Source organism: Nicotiana tabacum, chromosome 1 (assembly GCF_000715075.1).
Source record: "Nicotiana tabacum cultivar K326 chromosome 1, ASM71507v2, whole genome shotgun sequence".
In the NCBI taxonomy this organism is placed as follows: Eukaryota; Viridiplantae; Streptophyta; class Magnoliopsida; order Solanales; family Solanaceae; genus Nicotiana; species Nicotiana tabacum.
In genome coordinates, this window is record NC_134080.1 from 67699423 (window position 1) to 67712015 (window position 12593).

Sequence of the window (12593 nt, forward strand, 5' to 3'; positions counted from 1 at the left end):
TTGTTGCGGCGTGCAACCCGATCCAATTATATCATTGTTGAGGCGTGCAACCCAATCCAATTATATCATTTTTGCGGCGTGCAACCCGATCCAATTATCTAGTCCAATACCAAATCACAAATAGAGTCCTGGCAAGGGATCAATAAAGAAACAACACTATCCCGGCAGGGGAATTGACAGTATAAGTAAATACATCCCGACAAGGGAAAATCATCTATAACCAAACTTGTTCCAACCTATAACTACCTCAACTAGCACCAATACTCAATCATAAGTAATTTTCACGAGAATAATCATAATCCTTGATCAACACAGAGAACCAACAACTTAGGCATTCGCAGTGATTATTAAGAATACAACAATTTCAATTTAAGACTCACGGTCATGCTTGACACCAACGTATAGATACTTGTCACCATGCTTATACGTCATACTCAACAAGTAACACGTAGCAAATAGGACACAACGCCTAATCCCTCAAGCTAAGGTTAGACCAAGCACTTACCTCGATGCCACGAACACAATTCAAGCCTCAACTATTGCTTTACCTCTTGAGTCCACCACCAACTCGCTTGTATCTAGCCACAAGTTACTTAATAATATAAATGAGTTCTAAATGAATCAATTCTAATGCATGGAAATAAGTTTTCTAAAGTTTTTCCCAAAAAGTCAAAATTCGACCCCGGGCCCGCTTGGTCCAAACCCGAAATTCGGACCAAAACCCGATTACCCATTCACCCCCGATCCCGGATATATAATTGGTTTTGGAATCCGACCTCGATTTGAGGTCTAAATCCCTAAATTTCAATATTCTTAGGTTTTACCTAAAATTCCCAATTCCACCATGAAAACTCTAGATTCTAGGATGAAATCTTGTAAAAAAAAGTTGAGTGATGAAAATTAGTTAGAAATCATTTACTAATGTTTTGGAGAAGAAAGGTTGTTTGAAAAATCGCCTCTTATGTTTTTGGGGGTTTTGAAAAATGAAAAATAACTAAAAATCTCGTTTAAATATATCCCTCTCAGACCCCCCTGTGCGGACCACACAAAAAGGAGTGTGGCCACGAAGCTCACAAGGTTGACTGCAGTGATCGACTTTAGTATTTTGGTAATAACTTTCTTTACAGATCTCCAAATTGTGTTTTCTTTAACTTTATGGAAACTAGACACGAAGGGCTACAACTTTTGTTTTTGAATTATCTCATAATTCCTTGTAAATCAAAAGATATAAGCTTACGAACTCAGACCAGTGAACTTGTGCGGACCGAACAAAATCGAGTGCGGCTGCAAAGCCCCCACCGCGGACAACACAAATTCAATGCGGACCGCACTGGCGGGTTAAGAGATTTGCACTTCTCTGAACCTGAAACATCCATATTTTAAGCCTAAGATATCCCGGAACCTACCCGAAACTCACCCGAGCTCTTGGGACTCCAAACCAAATGTGCATACTAACTCAAAAATATTATATGGACCTACTCGTGCGATCACATCATAAACATCATAAAAATAACATGTAAAACCATGGATTAAACCTCAAAACTCATCATTTTCATCAAGAACACTTAAAGTTCATAACTCTTCAACCGGAAGTCCAACTCAAGTTAAATAGACTCCATTTTTCACCAAATTTTATAGTTATCATTCAAATACTATAACAAGTTTGTATCGGGCTCCGGAACCAAAATACGTGCCCGATACCAATGGTTTCAAACATTAATTCTTTTCTTCATTTCTTGGATAATTCGGCAAAACAATTTCTTTCATAAATTGATTTCTAAGGCTTGGGACCTCGGAATTCATCTCCGACCGGCCCAAGTCCCATATTTTACTGCGGACCTCCCGGGATCGTCGAAACACAGATCCAGGTCTATTTGCTCAAAATGTTGACCAAAGTCAACCAAAAATCAAAATTTTTAACTCCAGAAATTTTTATTTCTCATTTTTTTTCACATAGAGGGCTTTCCGGATATAGGTCCGGACCACGCACACAAATCAAGGTGAGGTAAAAGGGAGGGTTTTAGGCCTCAGAACACTGAATTTGTTTCTAAAACAAGTGATGGCCTTTTGGGTCATCACATCCTCCACCTCTAAAACAACCGTTCGTCCTCGAACGGACATAAGAAGGAAGTACCTGAGTCGGGAAAAATATGGGGATAAAAGCTCTGCATATCGGACTCGGACTCCCAGGTCGATGCCTTAGTAGTCTGACCTCTCCACTGAACACGAACAGAAGGGAAACTCTTTGACCTCAACTGACGAACCTGCTGGTCTAGAATAGCTACCAGTCCTCCTCATATGACAAGTCCTTGTCCAACTAGACATGCTAAAATCTAACATGTGGGATGGATCGCCGTGATACTTCCGTAGCATGGACACATGAAATACTGGATGTACGGCTGATAAGCTCAGCGGTAACGCAAGTATGAAAGCCACCCCCTACTCGATCAAGAATCTCAAATGGGCCAATGAACCTAGGGCTAAGCTTGCCCCTCTTCCCAAATCTCATCACGCCCTTCATAGGCGATACCCGGAGCAATACCCGCTCACCGACCATGAATGCCAAATCACGAACGGTCGGCATAACTCTTTTGCTTGGACTGAGCTGTACGAAGCCTATCCTGAATGATCCTGACCTTGTCCAAGGCATCCTGCACCAGATCCGTACCCAACAACCGAGCCTCTCCCGGCTCAAACCATCCAACTAGAGACCGACACCGTCTACCATATAAAGCCTCATAAGGAGCTATCTGAATACTCGACTGGTAACTGTTGTTGTAGGCAAACTCGGCTAAAGGCAAAAACTGATCCCACGAGCCTCCAAAGTCAATGACACAAGCTCGGAGCATATCCTCCAAAATCTGAATAGTCCACTCGGACTGCCTGTTTGTCTGAGGATGAAACGTTGTGCTCAACTCAACCCGTGTGCCCAACTCTCGCTGAACTGCTCTCCAGAAATGTGAGGTAAACTGCGTACCTCGGTCCAAAATGATAGACATGAGCACACCATGAAGATGTACAATCTCCCGGATATAAATCTCAGCTAACCTCTCAGAAGAATAAGAGACTGCCACAGGAATGAAATGTGCTGACTTGGTCAGCCTATCAACAATAACCCACACTGCATCGAACTTCCTCTGAGTCTGTGGGAGTCCAACAATGAAGTCCATAGCGATACGCTCCCACTTCCACTCAGGAATCTCAATCTTCTGGAATAAACCACCAGGCCTCTGATGCTCGTACTTAACCTGCTGACAATTCAAACACCGAGCCACATATGCAACGATATCCTTCTTCATTCTCCGCCACCAATAATGATGCAGCAAATCCTGATACATCTTCGCGGTGCCCGGATGAATAGAGTACCAGGAGCTATGGGCCTCCTCTAAAATCAACTCTCGGAGTCCATCCATATTAGGCATACAAACTCGACCCTGCAATCTCAAAACTCCATCTTCTCCTAAGGTAACCTGCTTGGCACCTCCGTGCTGCACTGTGTCTCTAAGGACACACAAATGGGGATCATCATACTGCCAATCTAGGATACGCTCCAATAAAGAAGAACGAGCGACTGTGCAAGCTAACACACGACTGGGCTCAGAAACATCCAACCTCACGAACTAATTGGCCAAAGCCTGAACATCCAAAGCAAACGGCCTCTCACCGACCAAAATATAAGCAAGACTGCCCATACTGGCTGACTTCCTACTCAAAGCATCGGCCACCATATTGGCCTTTCCGGGATGATATAAGATGGTGATATCATAGTCCTTTAATAGCTCCAACCACCTTCTCTGCCTCAAATTTAACTCCTTCTGCTTGAATAAGTACTGCAGACTCTTGTGATCCGTGAACACCTCACATGCCACGCCATATAGATAATGCCTCCAAATCTTCAATGCGTGAACAATGACTGCTAAATCCAAATCATGGACCGGATAGTTCTTCTCATGAATCTTCAACTTCCGCGAAGCATAAGCAATGACCTTGCATCCTGCATCAACATCGCACCAAGTCCAATACGAGATGCATCACAATAAACTGTATATGGCCCTGAACCTGTGGGAAAAACCAACACTGGTGCCGTAGTCAAGGCTGTCTTGAGCTTCTGAAAGCTCGCCTCACACTCGTTCGACCACCTAAACTGGGCACCCTTCTGGGTCAACCTGGTCATCGGGGCTGCGATAGATGAAAACCCTTCCACAAACCGACGATAGTAGTTTGCCAATCCCAAGAAACTCCAGATCTCTATAGCTGATGCTGGTCTAGGCCAGTTCTTGACTGCCTCGATCTTCTTCGGATCAACTTGAATACCCTCTGCTGATACAACATGACCCAGGAATGCAACTGAACTCAACCAAAACTCACACTTCGAAAACTTAACATACAACTGACTATCCCTCAGAGTCTGAAGAACCACTCTAAGATGCTGCTCGTGCTCTTCCCGGCTGCGGGAATAGATCAAAATATCATCAATTAAGACTATCACGAATGAATTCAAGTAAGGCCTGAACACTTGGTTCATAAAATCCATAAAAGCTGTTGGGGCATTTGTCAACCCGAATGACATCACCAAGAACTCATAATGCCCGTACCGAGTGCGGAAAGCTGTCTTAGGGACGTCGGATGCCCTAATCCTCAGCTGACGGTAGCCAGATCTCAAGTCAATCTTTGAAAATACCTTGGCACCCTGAAGCTGATCAAACAAATCATCAATCCTCGACAATGGATACTTATTCTTGATTGTAACCTTGTTCAACTGCCAGTAATCTATACACATTCACATCGATCCATCCTTCTTTTTAACAAACAACACTGGCACACCTCAAGGCGAAACACTAGGTCTAATGAAACCCTTTTCAAGCAAGTCATGCAATAGCTCCTTCAACTCTTTCAACTCAGGTGGGGTCATATGATACGTCGGGATAGAAATGGGCTGAGTGCCCAGAGCCAAATCAATGCAGAAGTCAATATCCATGTCGGGTGGCATACCCCGCAGGTCTGAAGGAAATACCTCAGGGAACTCACGAACAACAGGCACAAAATCAATAGTAGGAACCTTGGCACTAAAATTACGAACATATGCCAAATAGGCCAAACACCCCTTCTCAACCATATGCCGAGCCTTCACATAAGAGATAACACTAAGGGTAGAATGACCAGGAGTCCCTCTCCACTCTAAAAGAGGTAAACCCGGCAAGGCTAAGGTCACAGTCTTGGCATTACAGTCCAAGATAGCGTGGTAAGGTGATAACTAGTCCATCCCCAATATGACATCGAAATCAACCATGTCCAAAAGTAACAAATCTACATGAGTCTCAAGACCCCCAGTCACAACTACACACGAACGATGGACTCGATCTACCATAATAGAATCACCCACCGGTGTAGACACACAAAAAGGAGCACTCAAAGAATCACTAGGCATGGCTAGATACAGTGCAAAATAAGATGACACATAGGAGTATGTAGATCTTAGATCAAATAAAACTGAAGCATCTCTGCTACAAACCTGAACAGTACCTATGATAACTACTTAGAAGCCTCAGCCTCAGGCCTGGCTGGTAGAGCATAACATCGTGGCTGGGCCCCACCACCCTGAACGACATCTTTGGGACGACCTGCTGCAGGCTGGACTCTACTTCTAGCTGCCTGACCTCCACCTCTAATACCTCTACCTCCATCTCTAGCATCTCTACCCCCACCACTAGCTGGCGGAGTGGGCGGCGGACCACCTGGTGCCTGAACCATAGCACGAGAACCCTACTGCTGCGACTAAGTACCCACCAATCTCGGACAAGCCCTCCAGACATGACCATACTCACCACACTCAAAGCATCCACCTGAGTGTTGCGGCTAAGGAAACTGAGACCGACCCTGGTGACCTAAATGACCACCTCGAAGACTCTATAGCGGTGGTGCACTGATAGGAGCTGGTGGTGCACTGTAGGACTGCTGATCAGAGTATTGCATATGAGAACCATGGCCATTTAAAGCACCGTGAGAAACCTGAAGTGCTGACTGAAAAGGCCTAGGAGGATGGCCCCTACCATACAAATCCCTGCCTCCAGATGAGGCACCACTGAATTTGCCTGAATGACGAGGCCTCTTGTCTGACCCATGACCACCTCCCTGCGACAGAACCATCTCCACTTTCCTGGCCATATTGGCCACCTCCTAGAAAGAAATCTCACTCCCTGTCTCCCTAGCCATCTGAAGTCGAATCGTCTTAATAAGCCCCTCAATGAACCTCCTCACACTCTCTCTCTCTCTGTGGGAAGTGTGATAAGAGCATGACGATCCAAGTCGATGAATCTGGTCTCATACTGAGTAACAATCATAGAACCCTGCTGGAGACACTCAAACTGCCTCTGATAGGCCTCTCTCTGAGTGATAGGGAGAAACTTTTCCAAAAATAGCTGAGTAAACTGCTCCCAAGTCAAAGCTGGTGATCTGGCTGGTCTAGCCAAACAGTAGTCTCTCCACCAAGTCTTGGCCGATCTCGATATGCGAAAAGTAGCAAAATTGACCCTATTGGTCTCCACTATCCCCATGTTCCTGAGAACCTCATGACAACTGTCTAGATAATCTTGGGGATCCTCAGAAGATGCACCCCTGGATGTAGTAGTGAAGAGATTGGTGAACCTGTCCATTCTCCACAAAGCATCGGCAGACATAACTGCTCTATCACCGGTTTGGGCTACCACACCCGACTGAACTGCTCCAACTGGTTGAGCTGCTGGATTCTGAAACTGGGGAGCCATATGCTCCGGAGTGCGAGTAGCAGGAGTCTGGGCTCCTCCTCTAGCCTGAGAGACAGTTGGTGCTACAGGAAGCAAGCCTGCCCGGGTGACACTCTCCATAAGGCCCACTAGACAGACTAGAGCATCCTGGAGTACTGGGGTAGCAATAAACCCCTCTGGGACCTGAGCTGGGCCCACTGGAACTGTCTGGACCGGAACCTCATCATCAAAGTCAACTTGAGGCTCCGCCACTAGTGTTGCTGCTCTAGGCTGAGCTTTGCCCCTGCCTCGGCCTTGCCTTCTGCCCCTCATGGGAGCTGCTGCTGGGGGCTCGAGCTGCTGATCGGTGGATAAGGAAGCACGTGTTCTCGCCATCTGCGAAAGAACAGAGTAGAAATTCAATTAGCATTGAGAAACCAAACCGCACGATAAGAAAGAATAAATATGAAGTTTTTCCTAACTCTATAGCCTCTGAGGGATAAATACAGACGTCTCTATACCGATCCCTCAGATTCTACTAAGCTTGTCCGTGAATTGTGAGACCTATGTAACCTAGAGCTCTAATACCAACTTGTCACGACCCGGATTTCCCACCCTTGGGAGTCGTGATGGCACCTACTCGTGAAAGCTAGGCAAGCCACGTATTATAGAATCATTAACTCTTTTATTTAGCCCTTTTAACAATTTAAATTAACATGCGATCAATAGTGAAATATTAACGGTAAATAAATACATGCGGAAGACTTAATCTGAAAACTTAGCCAAAACCAGTATGGCAATACCAAAATACATCTCTACCCGGAATACGGTGTCACAATATCACAAACTATCTACGAATACTACATACAAATGTCTGGAAAGAAAAGTACAATCTGTCTCGGAAGAAAATGAAAACAGGATACATATAAAGATAGAAGAGAACGTCGGGCCTGCGGACGCCTGCACGACTACCTCGGGATCTCTAGCTGGACTGAAGGCAGCCACCCAAAGCTACGGTCCAAAAGCTGCCGCTCTGGGATCTGCACATAGTGCAGAGTGTAGTATCAGCACAACCGACCCCATATGCTGGTATGTGCCTGGACTAACCTCGGCGAAATAGTGACGAGGCTAAGACCAGACTACCAAATAAACTTATGCAGTTATATAATATGCAACGGAAAATAAAACAGAAATAAACAAGTAAAGATGGGAGGGAGTACATGCTATGAGGAAATATCAATACCAACAGTAAATTGAGAGAAAGGCATAAGGACAATTTATAATTTACAGCAAAACAATAAGGAACTCGCAACCAATCTATAAACACTTCGTATTATCAATTGTTGTGGTGCGCAACCCGATAAAAAATATAATAACACTATAGCGGCGTGCAACCCGATCCATATCATTTATCACTGTTGTAGCGTGCAACCCGATCCAATTATATTATTGTTGCGGCGTGCAACCCGATCCAATTATATCTTTGTTGCGGCGTGCAACCCGATCCAATTATATCATTGTTGAGGCGTGCAACCCAATCCAATTATATCATTTTTGCGGCGTGCAACCCGATCCAATTATCTAGTCCAATACCAAATCACAAATAGAGTCCTGGCAAGGGATCAATAAAGAAACAACACTATCCCGGCAGGGGAATTGACAGTATAAGTAAATACATCCCGACAAGGGAAAATCATCTATAACCAAACTTGTTCCAACCTATAACTACCTCAACTAGCACCAATACTCAATCATAAGTAATTTTCACGAGAATAATCATAATCCTTGATCAACACAGAGAACCAACAACTTAGGCATTCGCAGTGATTATTAAGAATACAACAATTTCAATTTAAGACTCACGGTCATGCTTGACACCAACGTATAGATACTTGTCACCATGCTTATACGTCATACTCAACAAGTAACACGTAGCAAATAGGACACAACGCCTAATCCCTCAAGCTAAGGTTAGACCAAGCACTTACCTCGATGCCACGAACACAATTCAAGCCTCAACTATTGCTTTACCTCTTGAGTCCACCACCAACTCGCTTGTATCTAGCCACAAGTTACTTAATAATATAAATGAGTTCTAAATGAATCAATTCTAATGCATGGAAATAAGTTTTCTAAAGTTTTTCCCAAAAAGTCAAAATTCGACCCCGGGCCCGCTTGGTCCAAACCCGAAATTCGGACCAAAACCCGATTACCCATTCACCCCCGATCCCGGATATATAATTGGTTTTGGAATCCGACCTAGATTTGAGGTCTAAATCCCCAAATTTCAATATTCTTAGGTTTTACCCAAAATTCTCAATTCCACCATGAAAACCCTAGATTATAGGATGAAATCTTGTAAAAAGAAGTTAAGGAGTAAAGAAAATAAGTTAGAAATCACTTACTAATGTTTTGGAGAAGAAAGGTTGTTTGAAAAATTGCCTCTTATGTTTTGGGGGTTTTGAAAAATTAAAAATAACTAAAATCCCTTTTAAATATACCCCTCTCAGACCCCTTGTGCGGACCGCACAAAAAGGAGTGCAACCGCGGAGCTCACATGGTTGACTGCAGTGACCTTCTTTAGTATTCTGGCCATAAATTTCTCTACAAATGTCCAAATTGTGATTTCTTTACCTTTTTGGAAACTAGATACGAAGGGCTACAATTTTTGTTTTTGAATCATCTCAAAATTCCTTGTAGATCAAAAGATATAGGCTTCCGAAGTTGGACCAGCGAACCTGTGCGGATCGCACAAAATCGAGTGCGGCCGCAAAGCCCCCACCGCGGACAGCACAAATTCAATGCGGACCGCACTGGCGGGTTCAGAGATTTGCACTTCTCTGAACCTGCAACATCCATATTTTAAGCCTAAGACATCCCGGAACCTACCCGAAACTCACCCGAGCCCTCGGGACTCCAAATCGAATGTGCATCTAACTCAAAAACATTATATGGACCTACTCGTGTAATCACATCATAAAAATAACATGTAAAATCATGGATTAAACCTCAAAACTCATTCATTTTCATCAAGAACACTTAAAGTTCATAACTCTTCAACAGGAAGTCCAACTCACGTCAAATAGACTCCATTTTTCACCAAACTTCACAGTTATCATTCAAATACTATAACATGTTTGTACCGGTCTCTGAAACCAAAATACGGGCCCGATACCAATGGTTTCAAACATTAATTTTTTTCTTCATTTCTTGAATAATTTCGCAAAACAATTTCTTTCAAAAATTGATTTCTAAGGCTTGGGACCTCGGAATTTATCTTCGGGCATACGCCCAAGTCCCATATTTTACTGCGGACCTCCCGGGATTGTTGAAACACAGATCCAGGTCCGTTTGCTAAAAATGTTGACCAAAATCAACCAAAAATCAAATTTTTAACTCTAGGAATTTCTATTTATCATTTTTTTTTCACATAGAGGGCTTTCCGGATATAGGTCCGAACCACACACACAAATCTAGATGAGGTAAAAGGGAGGTTTTTAGACCTCGGAACACTGAATTTATTTCTAAAACAAGTGATAGCATTTTGGGTCATCGCATACCCCCGGATTTTAGTAATTAAGTGTCACAACTGCGTCACGGGAACCGTACCCGTAGCTATGACAATTAATTAATTAACGCGCCTAAAGCAAACTACGAAAGTTCAAGGCAATTTCTATACTAATTTTGTATTTATGTGAGGGCCATAGATTATAGGATTTTATTTGTGTATGACACACCTCAAATTATTTTCTAAAAGGATTAGCTCTTGATCTAATTTTGTGAGGGCCATGTATTATACTCCCTCTGTTCCAATTTATGTGAACCTGTTTGACTGGGCACGAAGTTTAAGTAAAAAATGAAGACTTTTGGAATTTGTGGTCCTAAACAAGTCCAAATGGGGCCCAGAGTATTTATGTGGTTATAAAAGCTTCTCATTAAGGGTAAAGTTGTAACTTTAAGGTAAATTGTTACCAAATTTAGAAAGGGTTCATTCTTTTTGGAACGGACCAAAAAGGAAATAGGTTCACATAAACTGGAACAGAGGGAGTAAGTTTTAAGCATCAAATTGTTTTTAAGAAAAAGGTTATATATTCTTAAAGGCAAACTAAAGGTGCTCCTATTTTCAATATAATTTAAAACTAGATATCACAACCACGTCACGGGAACCCATAAATGGTAAATGGTTGTTCAAGAAGAAGTTAAAAGTCGATGGTACCATGGATAAATACAAAGCTCGCTTTGTGGTAAGGGGTTTTACCCAAAAACACGACATTGACTACTTTGATACTTATACTCCTGTGGCTAGAATAGTCATGATAAGGGTGCTTATTGCACTGGCCTCCATTTACAATCTAGTAATTCACCAAATGGATGTCAAAACAACATTTTTGAATGGTGAATTAGAAGAGGAAATCTATATGAGACAACCCGAGGGGTTTGTAGTTAAAGGACAAGAGAAGAAAGTTTGCAAACTTGTACGATCATTGTATGGGCTAAAACAAGCCCCTAAGCAATGGCATCAAAAATTTGATGAAGTAGTTTTATCTAATGGTTTTAAAATCAATGAATCAGACAAGTGTGTTTACTCAAAACTTGAAAAAGGAAAAGGAGTTTTCATTTGCTTGTATGTAGATGATATGTTAATTTTTGGGACCGACATGGAATAGATCATGACCACCAAAAGATTCCTATCCGCTCAGTTCTCCATGAAAGACTTGGGAGAAACGGATGTTATTCTTGGCATAAGAATTATTAGAAATGGTGGGGGGGTTTCTTAACACAATCTCATTATATTGAGAAAGTGTTAAAGAAATTCAATCATTTTGATTGTAATCCTGTTTCTACATCATATGATCCATGTTTTAAATTGGAAAGAAATGGTGGAAGGCCAATTGCTCAACCTGAGTATGCTAAGTTGATCGGATGCTTGATGTACGCTATGACTAGTACGGGACCCGATATTGCATATGCAGTGGGTAAGTTGAGCAGATATACTTGCAATCCGAGTGAGCATCATTGGCATGCTATCAGAAGAGTACTAAAGTATCTCAAGAAAACTCTAGATTATGGCATCTATTATAGTGGTGATCTCGCTATACTAGAAGGGTATTCAGATGCAAGTTGGATAACTGATCAAGAGGATTATTCCTCAACAAGTGGGTGGGTATACCTCCTTGGTGGGGGTAAATATCTTGGGGATCTAAGAAGCAAACATGTCTTACAGATTCAACTATGGCGGCAGAATTTGTAGCCTTGTCATCCGCTTCTAAAGAAGGGGAATGGTTGAGAAATTTGCTTTTTGATATTCCATTATGGCCTAAGCCCATGCCACCGTTTTCTATCCATTGTGATAGTGAGGTCACCTTAGCTCGAGCGTACAGTCATATATATAACGGAAAGTCTAGGCATATTGGCCTTAGACATAGTTATATAAATCAATTAATTAAAGATGCGGTGATCACTGTTGACTATGTACGCTCACTCAATAATCTTGCCGACCCAATGACTAAGGGATTGAAAAGGGACTTGGTGTTGAGAACATCACAGGGGATGGGGTTAAAACCTATAAAGAAAGACCATTAAGGGTGAAGCCTCAACTTGACGCTTGATACAACATCCAGTCTCGAGTTCAATGAATGACAACATTCTTTATTGGTTGATAGTACTTGGTATTACCGTCCTAAAGTAAGTGCTTTGTCCTGTAATTTGTTAAAAGGAGGTTGAGTTTATAAATTCTTAATAGACCTATTGGTGGGTGTTCTTGCAGGAGCACGTTAATAAGGGTCTACCTATGTGGATGCGAAGTGGGCCGCTTCAAGAAGCTCGGGTTTGGCTTCTATGCATTCGCGAGAGGATTAGAACACAAGGCCT